The sequence below is a fragment of the Mytilus californianus genome, unplaced genomic scaffold (assembly GCF_021869535.1).
Source record: "Mytilus californianus isolate M0D057914Y unplaced genomic scaffold, xbMytCali1.0.p SCAF_7, whole genome shotgun sequence".
Taxonomy (NCBI): domain Eukaryota; kingdom Metazoa; phylum Mollusca; class Bivalvia; order Mytilida; family Mytilidae; genus Mytilus; species Mytilus californianus.
The window spans coordinates 51,043,325-51,056,270 of NW_026262723.1; the positions used below are offsets into that span (position 1 = coordinate 51,043,325).

At 32.7% G+C, this 12,946-nt stretch overlaps 1 protein-coding gene across 6 annotated transcripts in view; it reads right to left on the minus strand.

Moving 5' to 3' along the window:
- Positions 1-12,946, minus strand: part of LOC127709698 (GPI inositol-deacylase-like) — a 283,867-nt gene that overhangs the window by 99,124 nt on the left and 171,797 nt on the right. The gene's annotated exons all lie outside the window — the stretch shown is intronic.

Sequence of the window (12,946 nt, forward strand, 5' to 3'; positions counted from 1 at the left end):
CGTGTTGACAAATATTTCGGCTTAACAAATAGCCTTCTTTGGTGTCAATTATTTTAACAATATTGTTAAAATAATTGACACCGAAGAAGGCTATTTATTGTTAAAATAATTGACACCGAAGAAGGCTATTTGTTAAGCCGAAATATTTGTCAACACGATTTATTAACAACATCTTCGTATAATACCATCTTATATTAGTATCGTTGTGCAAATCTCTAGACTTATATATATATATATATATATACTTGAATGGTGGCTAAGTTTTTACTAAACATATTTGCATGAACTTTCTATTAAAAGTAAATGCTTTCTCTTATCAAAATCTTAAGAAATATATTGCTATTGAATTACTGTCTTCCAATTTTCTAATGCACCAACAGCTTTTCTGTATGCAGTTATCTTAAAACAATGAAACCTCAGGTTCGAACTTCAGCAATCACACAGGCTACAGCCAAGTGTGAGAGAAAAAAAACATGCTATGTAGGCTTTTGTCATTACCATGTCCAGTTGAAAAAATGTATGCATCGCAAGTCATTTTGAAACTGCATGACTATCACAGTACATCATGCGTATATGGGACTTCTTCTTGTTCAGATATCACACATTTTTTTTGTATTGATATGCTGTGAAAATGGTGACATGTGTAGTATTAATAGTCTATTTAAAAAATCATTTCAATCATTTATCCAAGAGTGAAACACTAACATTAATAAACTATTGACACAGAGATATGTCTTGCCTTTTTGTATTTTTGGTAGTTGAATCCAAATGGCAATATTTAAAGATATAAACTTTGCAAAACATTCAAAGTCGATGAACCATTACTTCATGTGTAGGACAAAATAACATTCATGGAAATGAGAAAGGCTAATGCTTATGAAACTGCATACCAAATACCATTGACTTATCACATAAACAATGTAAGTTTTAAAGTCAATGAACCATAATGAGGGGATGGGACCATATAATCTCCTTGGAAAAGAGACTTGCAAATGCTAATACAAATGCATACCGAATATCATTGACATTACATTAGTGGTTCCTCTTAAAAACTGATCTCATCGCAAACTTTCACATGTAAACTATGCAAAAAATTAAAAGTTAATAGACTGAAGGGGCAGAGCCAAATAATCTACATGGAAATGAGATGTGCCAATGCTAATGCATTTATAAACCAAATATCATTGACCTACCACTAGTAGTCCCCCTTAAACTGACCTAACCACAAACTAAAACATGTAAACTAAGCAAAAGTTTCAAAGTCACTAGACCAAAACTGAGGGGGCGGGGCCAAATAATTTCCATCTAAATGAGATGTGCCAATGCTAATACTACTGCATACAAAATATCATTGACCTTCTACTAGTGGTTCTCCATAAATTTACCTAATCACAAACTCATTCATTGTTGACGTCTACGCCACCGCCGTTGGAAACAACATACCGTAATTCTTGCTTTTTGACTCCGTCAAAGCAAGAGAATAAATTATTGTATGCATAAGTATACAGCATTAAAAATTTAAAATCATTATTTTTTTTTTTTTTGCAAATTTTTCTTTCCAAACTTTTTACTTGTAAGAAGTGATATTTTTAGTTTCCTGATTTAGAATTGAAGCAGTACAATAAAAGTTTGAATAAAAAGAAATTATGTGTGTTAGAAGTCTATTTCTGAGGCATCAGTCTATGTACAAGTTTAAACAAGCAAGAAGTTGGCACCTTAGACAGGTCAGGAACACTAGATTTCCTGATGTCAATATATATTTGCATAGTAATTTCCCAAATAGAAGGAAGTACACTACTAAATCATGGCCCTATTGCTTTCCATGTTAAATTCCTCAATTTCAGGCAGACACAGCTCTTTTGTCTTAAGTTCAAATAAAGTGGCAATCATTGCATGTCAAAGCAACACCGTATGATGTCTTGAACATACCTTAAATGGCATATAAGAGAGAACTGGTTCCCGGACTTCGGATGTACCAAAACAGGTACTTCAGATCTGACAAACAGGCAAAATTACCCTCCTTTTTAAATTTCATGCAATTTTTTTATAATTCAAAATTATAAGTCAAAAAGTGTTCTACAATGATCACAAATCATTCAGCTTTCATTTGATACCAAAATTACCAAAATATTCTACATATTTTGAAAGTTACACCCGTGCGTAAGAACTATTTTGTGTTAAATATGTACTACTTTCTGGTATGTGCTTTCTGACGGGGCCCGAATTAGTGGTGTTACACCAGAAGGTAAATATGGCCTTGAAAAACTGACCAATCAATTCAATGAACTACAATGCATTGTGGGCTATTACGAGTTTACTACCATTTAAAAACATGTGGAATTAGTGGGAAAACTGTTTACTTATATAGTGTCTGGGACTCTAATAATAAATATTGTTGTTCAGCCAATATAATAAATGTAAAATACACAATCTTAAATTTGGATGCTCAGATTAAAAAAATATTGTTTACTGGCTACACGAATCGACTTTCATTTTCGACTTGTAAAAGTAGTTGAACAGGTTTTGTCCATTGTTATGCATTAATTTCATACGAAACAATGAAATTTTTAATGAAATGTCTAGTATAAAAATCATTTGAGCTCTTTGAAACCTGTCCAAAAGGTTTGAAGGAATGGGTTACACACCTCTCTATATATATGCTCTTGGATACTTTTTGTATCCTGTATAATGCCATTCCAAAAACATTGCTGCTTCTAAAAACACATAGAACATGGCACTGAAACACTGCTTAATTTCAAACATGTTCCTGTTGTGGCATTACAGGCTGCCCGGCAATATGGATGTATAGACAGACACAGACTTATCTCGCTTGATGTGTAAACTTTCCCTCAGGACCTGAACTAAAAGTAAGTACATCATATTTAGTATTCTCAAAAAATTGTGTTATTAAAAGTGGGAACGGTAAATAGCTTTACATAATTTGTACACTTTTTTCCATAGATGAAGTCGTTTGCCAATTTTATTAAAAATTCCTCTATCAATAAAAGCGAAACCAGTCCATTACAGACTTACACCTGGCCATTCTGAACTAACAGGGCCATTATGGATTTTCAGTTGTTATCAATTTAAATTCAAATTATGGGAAAATAAAGTTTTATGAAATTAAGAGTTCCAAAGAACAAATATCTTATTTGACCCATAAATAATTTGACAAATTAATATCTTTTAAAAAATCTTTTTAGAATAAATAAAGATGAAACATAGATTACAAGCCAAAATTCTATCAACTTTAATTTTTGTTCCAGGAAATAGTTTTTTGCAAGCGGGGGTATCTTTGATCACTAGATCACCTATTTATATGTATATAGTGATTGGGAGACCGTCCATCTGGCTGTCTGTCTGTCGTTTAGTCCGTTCCTCTGTTTGTTTGTTCAGTAGGACATGTTTCACTTTTGTATCCACAACTCCGACCTCCTAAAACACTTATTATAATGAAATGAAACTATCTCATATTCCTCAAGTTACCATACAATGCAATTTTGCATTTCATATTTTGTTTTTGGTAAAAATTATTTTTGGGGTTTCTATTTCCTAAACATGAACTTTGCCATTGCTTTATATGGGGTACCCATATTGTATCCGCAACTCCTCCTAAACCACTTATCATGATTTAATGAGTCTTTCTCAGATTCTTTATCATATAAGGCCATTGCGCAACTCTAATGGTTTAGGGTTAAAAATACTTTATGGAATTCTATAGTAAATATCTCTTTTCAAGATAATAGAAAACCAATCTTTCTGAAAAGTGTTTATGCTTGTTTCTTAGAGACAAAGTAATAAATACATACCCTTCCTCGATTTAAATGACTTTTTTAATCATATATGTAGGTACATATCATTACATCAATTATGTGAAAAGCTGGGATATTTCAGTGACCCCAACACATATTTGACACACTCTTAGTCTTCCCCTTCTTTACGAACCCACTCAAAATTTCAAGATCCCTTATGTTTTAACTATCTAAATGAAAGTTCATCTTAGGGATAACTATGTTTTTCACTACTGTTTCGTTATTGCCTTGTGGACGAATATCTGAAATCTTTGTTTAATCATCAATAATATTAATGGCTATATTTCGGGTAATTCAAATACTCGTTTCTTCGCAGAGAAACAACTATTCGTTAATCTGAGCAAGGAACAAATACATTACATCACAAACTATAAATGTAGTTACAAAATATGAAAAACTAAGCTAAAGTGTTTATCCTACAATGCATGAAAAAATGTGCTGTATTTCAGTAAATAACACATGTTCTCGATCGATCGTAAATACGTAATAGTCCATCATGCATTGTTACTCATTTAGTGGATTGGTCAACAAGAGTGAAATGTCTCACCTTCTTTACTAACCATTGATTTTATGTTGATAGTCCTAAATATAAAGCTTTACTACAAGTAACACATAAACTTAACAAGATCCAAGAAAATGAGGTCAAGGTCAGATAAACTAAACAAGAAATACATGTACACCTTACAATCATTCAATAAACCAAACATAGTTGACCTATTGCTTATAGTTTCTAAGAAACAGTCTTAACCAAGAAAACTTAACATTGACCAATGAACCATGAAAATGAGGTCAAGGTCAGATGAACCATGCCAGACAGACATGTACACCTTACAATCAATGTATGCATTAAATATAGTTGACCTATTGATTATAGTATCTAAGAAACAAACTTAACCATGAAAACTTAACATTGACCAATGAACAATGAAAATGAGGTCAAGGTCAGATGATTCCTGCCAGACAAACATATACACCTTACAATCCTTCCATACAACAAATATAGTTGACCTATTGCTTATAGTTTAAGAAAAACAGACCAAAAGACAATAAAATGCTTCGCTAGGGCGCAGCTTGATACGACCGCAGAGGTCGAACCCTGAACAGTTGGGGCAAGTATGGACACAAAATTCAAGCTTGATACAGCTATGACTTTGGATTGTCATTAAATATTTGACACAGCATAGGTTTCTGACACAGGATGAATGTGGTGTAAGAACTGGAAAAAATTTAATTTACCTATTATGGTGGAATATCCATAAACTAAATTGTTTGTTAATTTCAATATATCAAAGAATATGTAGAATTCAATGTTTGATGTAATGTAATAAAGTTGAAATTTGGACCGTTTTTGTTAAATGTGGACCAATTTGGTAACATGTATTAATAATAAAAAATCTAAATACATGGGAGCCCATTTAAATACATCATAAAGGTATTAAAATAGAAAGTGACATCATAGTCATGGCTAAAAATAAACAAAAATCCTTAATCAGCAACATTTAAAGTAATATCTAAAAATAAAATTCCTTTGTAACCATAAAAGCCCATTTAAATACATCATAAAGATATTAAAATAGAAAATGACATCATAGTCATGGCTAAACATAGCAAAAAACCCTTAATCAGCATCATTTAACAGTAATATCTAAAAATGGAAATTACATCATAAAGGTATTAAAATAGAAAATGACATCACAGTCATGGCTAAAAATAAACAAAATCCTTAATCAGCATCAGCAACATTTTATAGTAATATCTAAAAATAAAATTCCTTTGTAACCATAAAAGCCCATTTAAATACATCATAACAGATATTAAAATAGAAAATGACATCATAGTCATGGCTAAACATAGCAAAAACCTGAATCAGCATTATTTAACAGTAATATCTAAAAATAAAAATTTCTTTGCAACCATAAAAGTAAAATAGAAAATGACATCATAATCATAGCTAAAAATAAACAAAAATTTTTTTTATTGGCAAATTTTAAATGGAGTTTATTATACTAAAATAATAAATTTGCAACCATAAACATGATAAAACCCCATTTAAACAATCATAAAAGTATTAAATAATTCAACTACATCATAAGGCTATAAAAATAGAAAATGACTTCATAGTCAAGGCTAAAGGTAAACAAAAAACCTTCATCAGCAAAATTTTATATTGGCAAATTTCCAAGGAAGTTTATTACACTAAAATTGTTGGCAAATTTCCAATGCATTTATTAACAATAAAGTTATTGGCAAATTTCCAATTTACATAATTTAAAAGCAGTGTAGATGAGATATTTAAATGAGTTTGAATTACCAACCTTACACTGCTTTTAAATAATGTTCTTTACTCAATTATTTGTCTATTAAAATGGAAACCCTTGTTTTTTCCCCTTTTTTCCCCTTATTCCTTAAACATTAGAGCCATAACCACCAAAATAACTAACTTAAAATGTAAATTTTAAACAAAAAAAAAAGGAAAAAAAAAATTTACCCCTTTTTTGACCCCCGCTCCCCTTATGATTCATCACCCCCACCCCCCTTTCCCCCCAAACCAAGCTCAATAACAGCCTTGCCTTTGTGGTATGGTACCTTGTAATACAATTTTAGAGAGATCCATACACTTGAACACAAGTTATTGTCTAGAAACTAAAAAAATGCTTATTTTAAACCCCCTTTTAGGCCCCTTATTACTAAACGTTTTGGGCAATTACCACAACACTCAATTCCAGCTTTCCCTTTGTGAAATGGAACCTTGTAGTAAAATTTCAGAAAGATCCATACACTTACACACAAGTTATTGTCATGAAACTAGAAAAATGCTTGTTTTTTGCCCCCTTTTGGCCCCTTATTCCTAAAATTTTGAGGCAATTAACCCCAAAATCAATCCCAGCATTGACCCTTTGTGATATGGAATCTTGTGGTACAATGTCAAAGAGATCCATATGCTAACACACAAGTTATGTCTGGAAGTTACAAAAATGCTTATTTTCGGCCCCTTTTTGGCCCCTAATTCCTTAACTGTTGGTACCATAACCCCCAAAATCAATCCCCACCTTCCTATTGTGGTATTGAACCTTATGGTAAAATTTCATAGAGATCCATTCACTTAAACTAAAGTTAGAGTGCGAAAACCAATGTGTATTCGGACGACGACGCCGGACGACGACGACGACGACGACGACGCCAACGTCATACCAATATACGACCTCAAAATTTTTTTGCGGTCGTATAAAAACTTAACACTGAGAAATGAACCGTGAAAATGAGGTCAACGTCCAATAAAACCTGCAAGACTGACATGTACATAATAAAATATTTACATACACCAAATATAGTTGACCTATTGCCTATAGTATTAGAAAAATAGACCAAAACTCAAAAACTTAACTTTGACCACTGAACCATGAAAATGAGGTCAAGGTCAGATCACCTTACAATCATTCCATATACCAAATATAGTAGACGTACTGCTTATAGTATCTGATATATGGACTTGACCACGAAAACTTAACCTTGTTCACTGATCCATGAAATGAGGTTGAGGTCAAATGAAAATTGTCTGCCGGGCATGAGGACCTTGCAAGGTACGCACATACTAAATATAGTTATCCTATTACTCATAACAAGAAAGAAATTAACATTACAAAAAATGTTGACTTTTTTTTCAAGTAGTCACTGAAGCATGAAAATGAGATCAAGGACAATGGACATATGACAGATGGAAACTTCATATCATAATGCATCTATATACAAAGTATGAAGCATCCAGGTCTTCTACCTTCTGAAATATTAAGCTTTTAAGAAGTAAGTTAACGCCGCTGCTGGCAGATCACTATCCCTATGTTGAGCTTTCTGCCACAAAAGTCACAGGCTCGACAAAAACTAGAGGCTTCCAAGAGCCTGTGTCGCTCACCTGATACTACTTTGGTTTTGGAAATCAAGTAAATATAGATTAAAATCATAACATATACCCTAATAATGATTGAGGCCAAATTTGGTTTAAAATTGGCCCCACAATTCAATCAAAAGCAGAAGACTTTTGTAAATTTTACAGAAATTACCAATAAATTCATTGAAATTGTAGAAAATGACTTTATAAGGACAATGACAAATCAGCTACAAAGTAACAACACTTGATCAGCTTCTCAAAAGAAACATTCATACCATGTTTGGTTTTAATCCATTAAGTGGTTTTCTAGAAGACATTTGTATATATTTACCGTAGGGTCCTTTGTTAAACTAAGTCTGCGTTGGCAGGCATCTTGGTTGGTGGATTTGCTACAAAGTAACAACACTTGGTCAGCGCCTCATAAGGAACATTCACACCATGTTTGGTTTCATTCCATTCAGTGGTTCTTTAAAAGAAGACATTTGTATGTATTTCCCATAGGGTCCTATGTTAAACTAAGTTCCCATCTGGCAGCCATCTTGGATGACTGATTGGCTACAAAGTAACAACACTTGGTCAGCACCTCATTAGGAACATTCATGCCATGTTTGGTTTCATTCCATTCAGTGGTTCTCTAAAAGAAAACATTTGTATGTATTTTCCGAAGGGTCCTATGTTAAACTAAGTCCCCGCTGGCAGACATCTTGGATGATTGATCGCCTACAAAGTAACAACACTTGGTCAGCAACTCATAAGGAACATTCATGCCATATTTTATTTCATTACATTCAGTGGTTCTCTATAGGGTCCTATGTTAAACTAAGTCCCCCGCTGGCGGCCATCTTGGATAATGGATCGGCTACAAAGTATCAACACTTGGTCAGCACCTCATAAGGAACATTCACGCCATGTTTGGTTTCATTCCATTCAGTGGTTCTCTTAAAGAAGACATTTGTATGTATTGTCCATAGGATCCTATGTTAAACAAAGTCCCCTGCTGGCGGCCATCTTGGATAATGGATCGACTACAAAGTATCAACACTTGGTCAGAATCTCATAAGGAACATTCATGCCATGTTTTGTTTCATTCCATTCAGTGGTTCTCTAAAAGAAGACATTTGTATGTATTGTCCATAGGGTCCTATGTTAAATGAAGTCCCCCGCTGGCAGCCATCTTGGATGATGGATCGGCTTCAAAGTAACAACACTTGGCCAGCACCTCATAAGGAACATTAATGCCATGTATTGTTTCATTCCATTCAGTGGTTCTCTAAAAGAAGACATTTGTATGTATTGTCTATAAGGTACTATGTTAAACGAAGTCCCCCGCTGGCGGCCATCTTGGATGATGGATGGGCTACAAAGTAACACCACTTGGTCAGCACCTCATAAGGAACATTCATGCCATGTTTGGTTCCATTCCATTCAGTGGTTCTATGGAAGTTCAAAATGTAAAAAGTTAACGACCATGACGGATGACGGACGCCAAGTGATGAGGAAACAATTATATTTGCAAGGACATTAGTATACTAAGTTATGCATATCAATATAAGGTAGTGTTCCCAACCTGTTAAACAGATAATTGCTATACCAGAAATTTATTGAGAGAAAGCAAAAATAAGTGCCATTTATGGTCTGTCTTGTAGTGCAAGAGTACAAAATAATGTGGTTGGTGGAATAATGCAAATATTTACTTTTACCAGTAACAGTAATTTTCCACCGGTGGTAAATGTGTTACAATATATTATGGTATACGTGTACTGGAATTAATTGTTCAAAAACAATGGAACTAAAGCATGGGCTATAAGCTTCAAAAGCAAATCTGGTAGAACAAAAAGTCAGGTAAATAGAAAATAAAATTGTCATTTTAATTCCTATAGAGTCCAAAAATACAAAACAAACTTTTTGCGACACAACTATATATAAAATGCTCCACAGGGCACAGCTTGATATGACCGCAGAGGTCGACCCCTGAAAAGTTGGGGCAAGTATGGACATATAAATTTGGATTGTGATTAAATATTTGACACAGCATTAAGGTTTCTGACACAGAATGAATATGGTCAAAGAACTGAAAAAAATTGAAATTGGATTTTTACCTATTATGGTCTAATATCCAAAATCTAAATACACGTTTAGATTCAGCATATCAAAGAACCCCAAGAATTCAATTTTTGATAAAATCAAACAAAAAAGTTTAATTTTGGACCCTTTGGACCTCAATGTGGACCAATTTGATAAGGGGGCCAAATATCCATAAACTGTTAACACAGAGATATCTCTCGCCTTTTTATATTTTGATAGCAAAAATGCAAATGTTGAAATTAAAATAGCAATACTTTAACATGTATGCAAAATATTCAAAGTCCATGAACCATGAATGAAGATACAGGGCCAAACAATCTCCATGGAAATGAGATGTGCAAATGCTAATACAACTACATACCAAATATCATTGACTTACTACAAGTGGTTCCCCATAAACTGACCTAATCAAAAACTAATATATGTAAACTAAACAAAAGTTTCAAAGTCAATAGACCATGACTGAGGAAGCAGGGCCAATTAATCTCCATGGAAATGAGATGTGCCAATGCTAGTACAACTGCATACCAAATATCATTGACCTACCACTAACAATTCACTACATGCAATCTGTAACTGTTTTATATGTTTTAATTATGGTACATGTACATTGAACTATCATGACTATACGATTGTGTTAAAATGTTGTATGTTTGCTTTTTTCCTCTTATTATTATTTTTTTTACATGTATTGTATATGAGGGCCTCAGGGAAGATTAGTAATTGTAACTAACTGTTTTTACCCTCTTTAAATAAAGAATTTATTATTATTATTATTACCACTAGTGGTTCCCAAGAAATTGACCTAATCACAAACTAATACATTGCTCTGTCAAGGCGAGACAATCATCTGAATACATGGTTAGATTCAGCATTTCAAAGAACCCTATATACATGTGTATTCAATTTTTGTTGAAATCACACAAAGTTAAATTTGGACCCCGATTTTGACCAACTTGAAAACTGGGCTCAAACCCAAAATTTTAAATACATGTTTAGATTCAGCATATCAAAGAACCCCTTGAATTCAATTTTTGTTAAAATCAAGTTTAAATTTGGACCCTTTGGACCTACATGTGGACCAATTTGAAAACAACTCCAAAATTTAAAAATCTAAATACATGGTTAGATTAGACATATCACAGGTGGATACCCAGTTGAAATTAAACAAAAGAAATGGAACTCTTTATTAGAGAAGTTATAAAAATCCAAGTTGGTATGTTTGAATTGTTTACATCTGTTTCTATGGGCTTTAAAAGTTTAATAAAGGTGCATAATTTAGGATTTTATGCATCTTATATATGTGTTCTTTCTTAAATTATAGTATGGAGCTTTGAGATAATTGTAAATCTTTAAATTAAAAACAAATTTTCACAAGACAGTCAATTGTTGAAGGTGCAAATGGATCTTTTTTGTGTATAAGCATAAATTCAATCGAAAAAAAATTCAACAAAAAGATAATAGATTGATCTTTTTAAAGCATTAACTTGCATCTCTGCCCCTGGTGACAGTTTTGGGGAAAAAATTTCTAAAAATGGGCAATAATTCCATCAAAAAGAGAAAGTCGAGTACACCTTTATATGTTCAGGCGTGTTTTTGTTGACTATTTAGTCTTGAAAACGTATAAAGCAAATTTATTTGGTACATTCATCTTGCTTCAGATTCTATTATTTTTATATACCTAAACTACAGGTTGATATATAATAACATTAAAAATTCACAGTTTTAAAAAATTAAATATATGGCTCAAGTGAAATACCTTTCTAATGAGTCATAACAACAGAGTAGGTGTGTTTGAATAACAATTTTTTACTAAAATTACTTGACGACAGACTTTACAAGTGGATCGTAAAAATGAATAACTTCAAAAAAACATCATTTTTTGTGTGATATCTAGGGTTATTAGTCTTTAACCTCTGAATTTTTCTTCGTCTGCTCTTCCAAGAAATATTTAATTAGAATTTTTTTAATGTTTTTGAACTTTCGAAAATTCCCCCTGACAACTGATCAGACAATAATTTTAAAGTTGACCAAAGGCATAAAAGTACATTAAATGATGCTCAATAGCTAGTAGATACATTTGTCTTTTAAAATACAACTGGCATATAAGGATCGTAATGATGCTATGTGAATAAATTTATTGTTTTTCAAGAGCTTTATTGACAGCGGGTCATTCCTGCAATGGTTTCTATTTCAAGGGTTGTAAAAATTAGATGGCGTAAGTGGGAGATAATTTTGACGAAGTAGAATTCTGACTGATCAAAGAACCCCAAGAATTCAATTTTTGCTGAAATCAAACAAAGTTAAATTATGGACCCTTTAGACCGTAATGTGGCCTAAAATCAAAATTCTAAATACACAGTTAGATTCAGCATATCAATGAACCCCAAGAATTGTAGACTTTGAATTAAACCCCATTGAAATAGGTCAAGAAATAAGCAATTTATACAAATTATCAGAAAAGTATTGTTTTTGGCACCCTTTTTCCTAAACCATTAGGGTCATAACCCCCAAACTTAAGTTACAGAATGGAAACTAAAAATTTTGCAATCTTTCGATTTATAAAGGGCATAACTCAATAATGATTAAAGTGACACTACCCAAATTCAACTTGATCTGTGTTTTATCAGTGGAAGTCAAAATTAAACATAGCATTGTATAAAGCATTGATTGTAGTTGATTCAACTATAATCATGGACAAATTAAGATAATTCCAATTTTATTGTATTTGGGTTACTTCCCTTACACTGTTTTAAATTATCTTAATTGTTCATTAACCATTACTTTATACATAATTTAAAAGCAGTGTAAGGGAGATAATTTCAATGATGTATTTGATTTATCTCCCTTACACTGCTTTAAATTATGTTTTGTACTAAAGTATTTGTCCATTAACCAGGACAACCTTGTTTTTCCCCCTTTTTTGCCCCTAATTCTTAAACGGTTTGAGCCATAACCCACCAAAGCAAATCCTAACCATCCCTTTGTGGTATAGAAACTTGTAGTATAATTTCAGAGAGATCCATACACCGTTCCACAGTTATTGTCTGGAAACTAGAAAATGCTTATTTTTGGCCCCTTTTTGGCCCCTAATTCCTTAACTGTTGGTACCATAACCCCCAAAATCAATCCCCACCTTCCTTTTGAGGTATTGAACCTTATG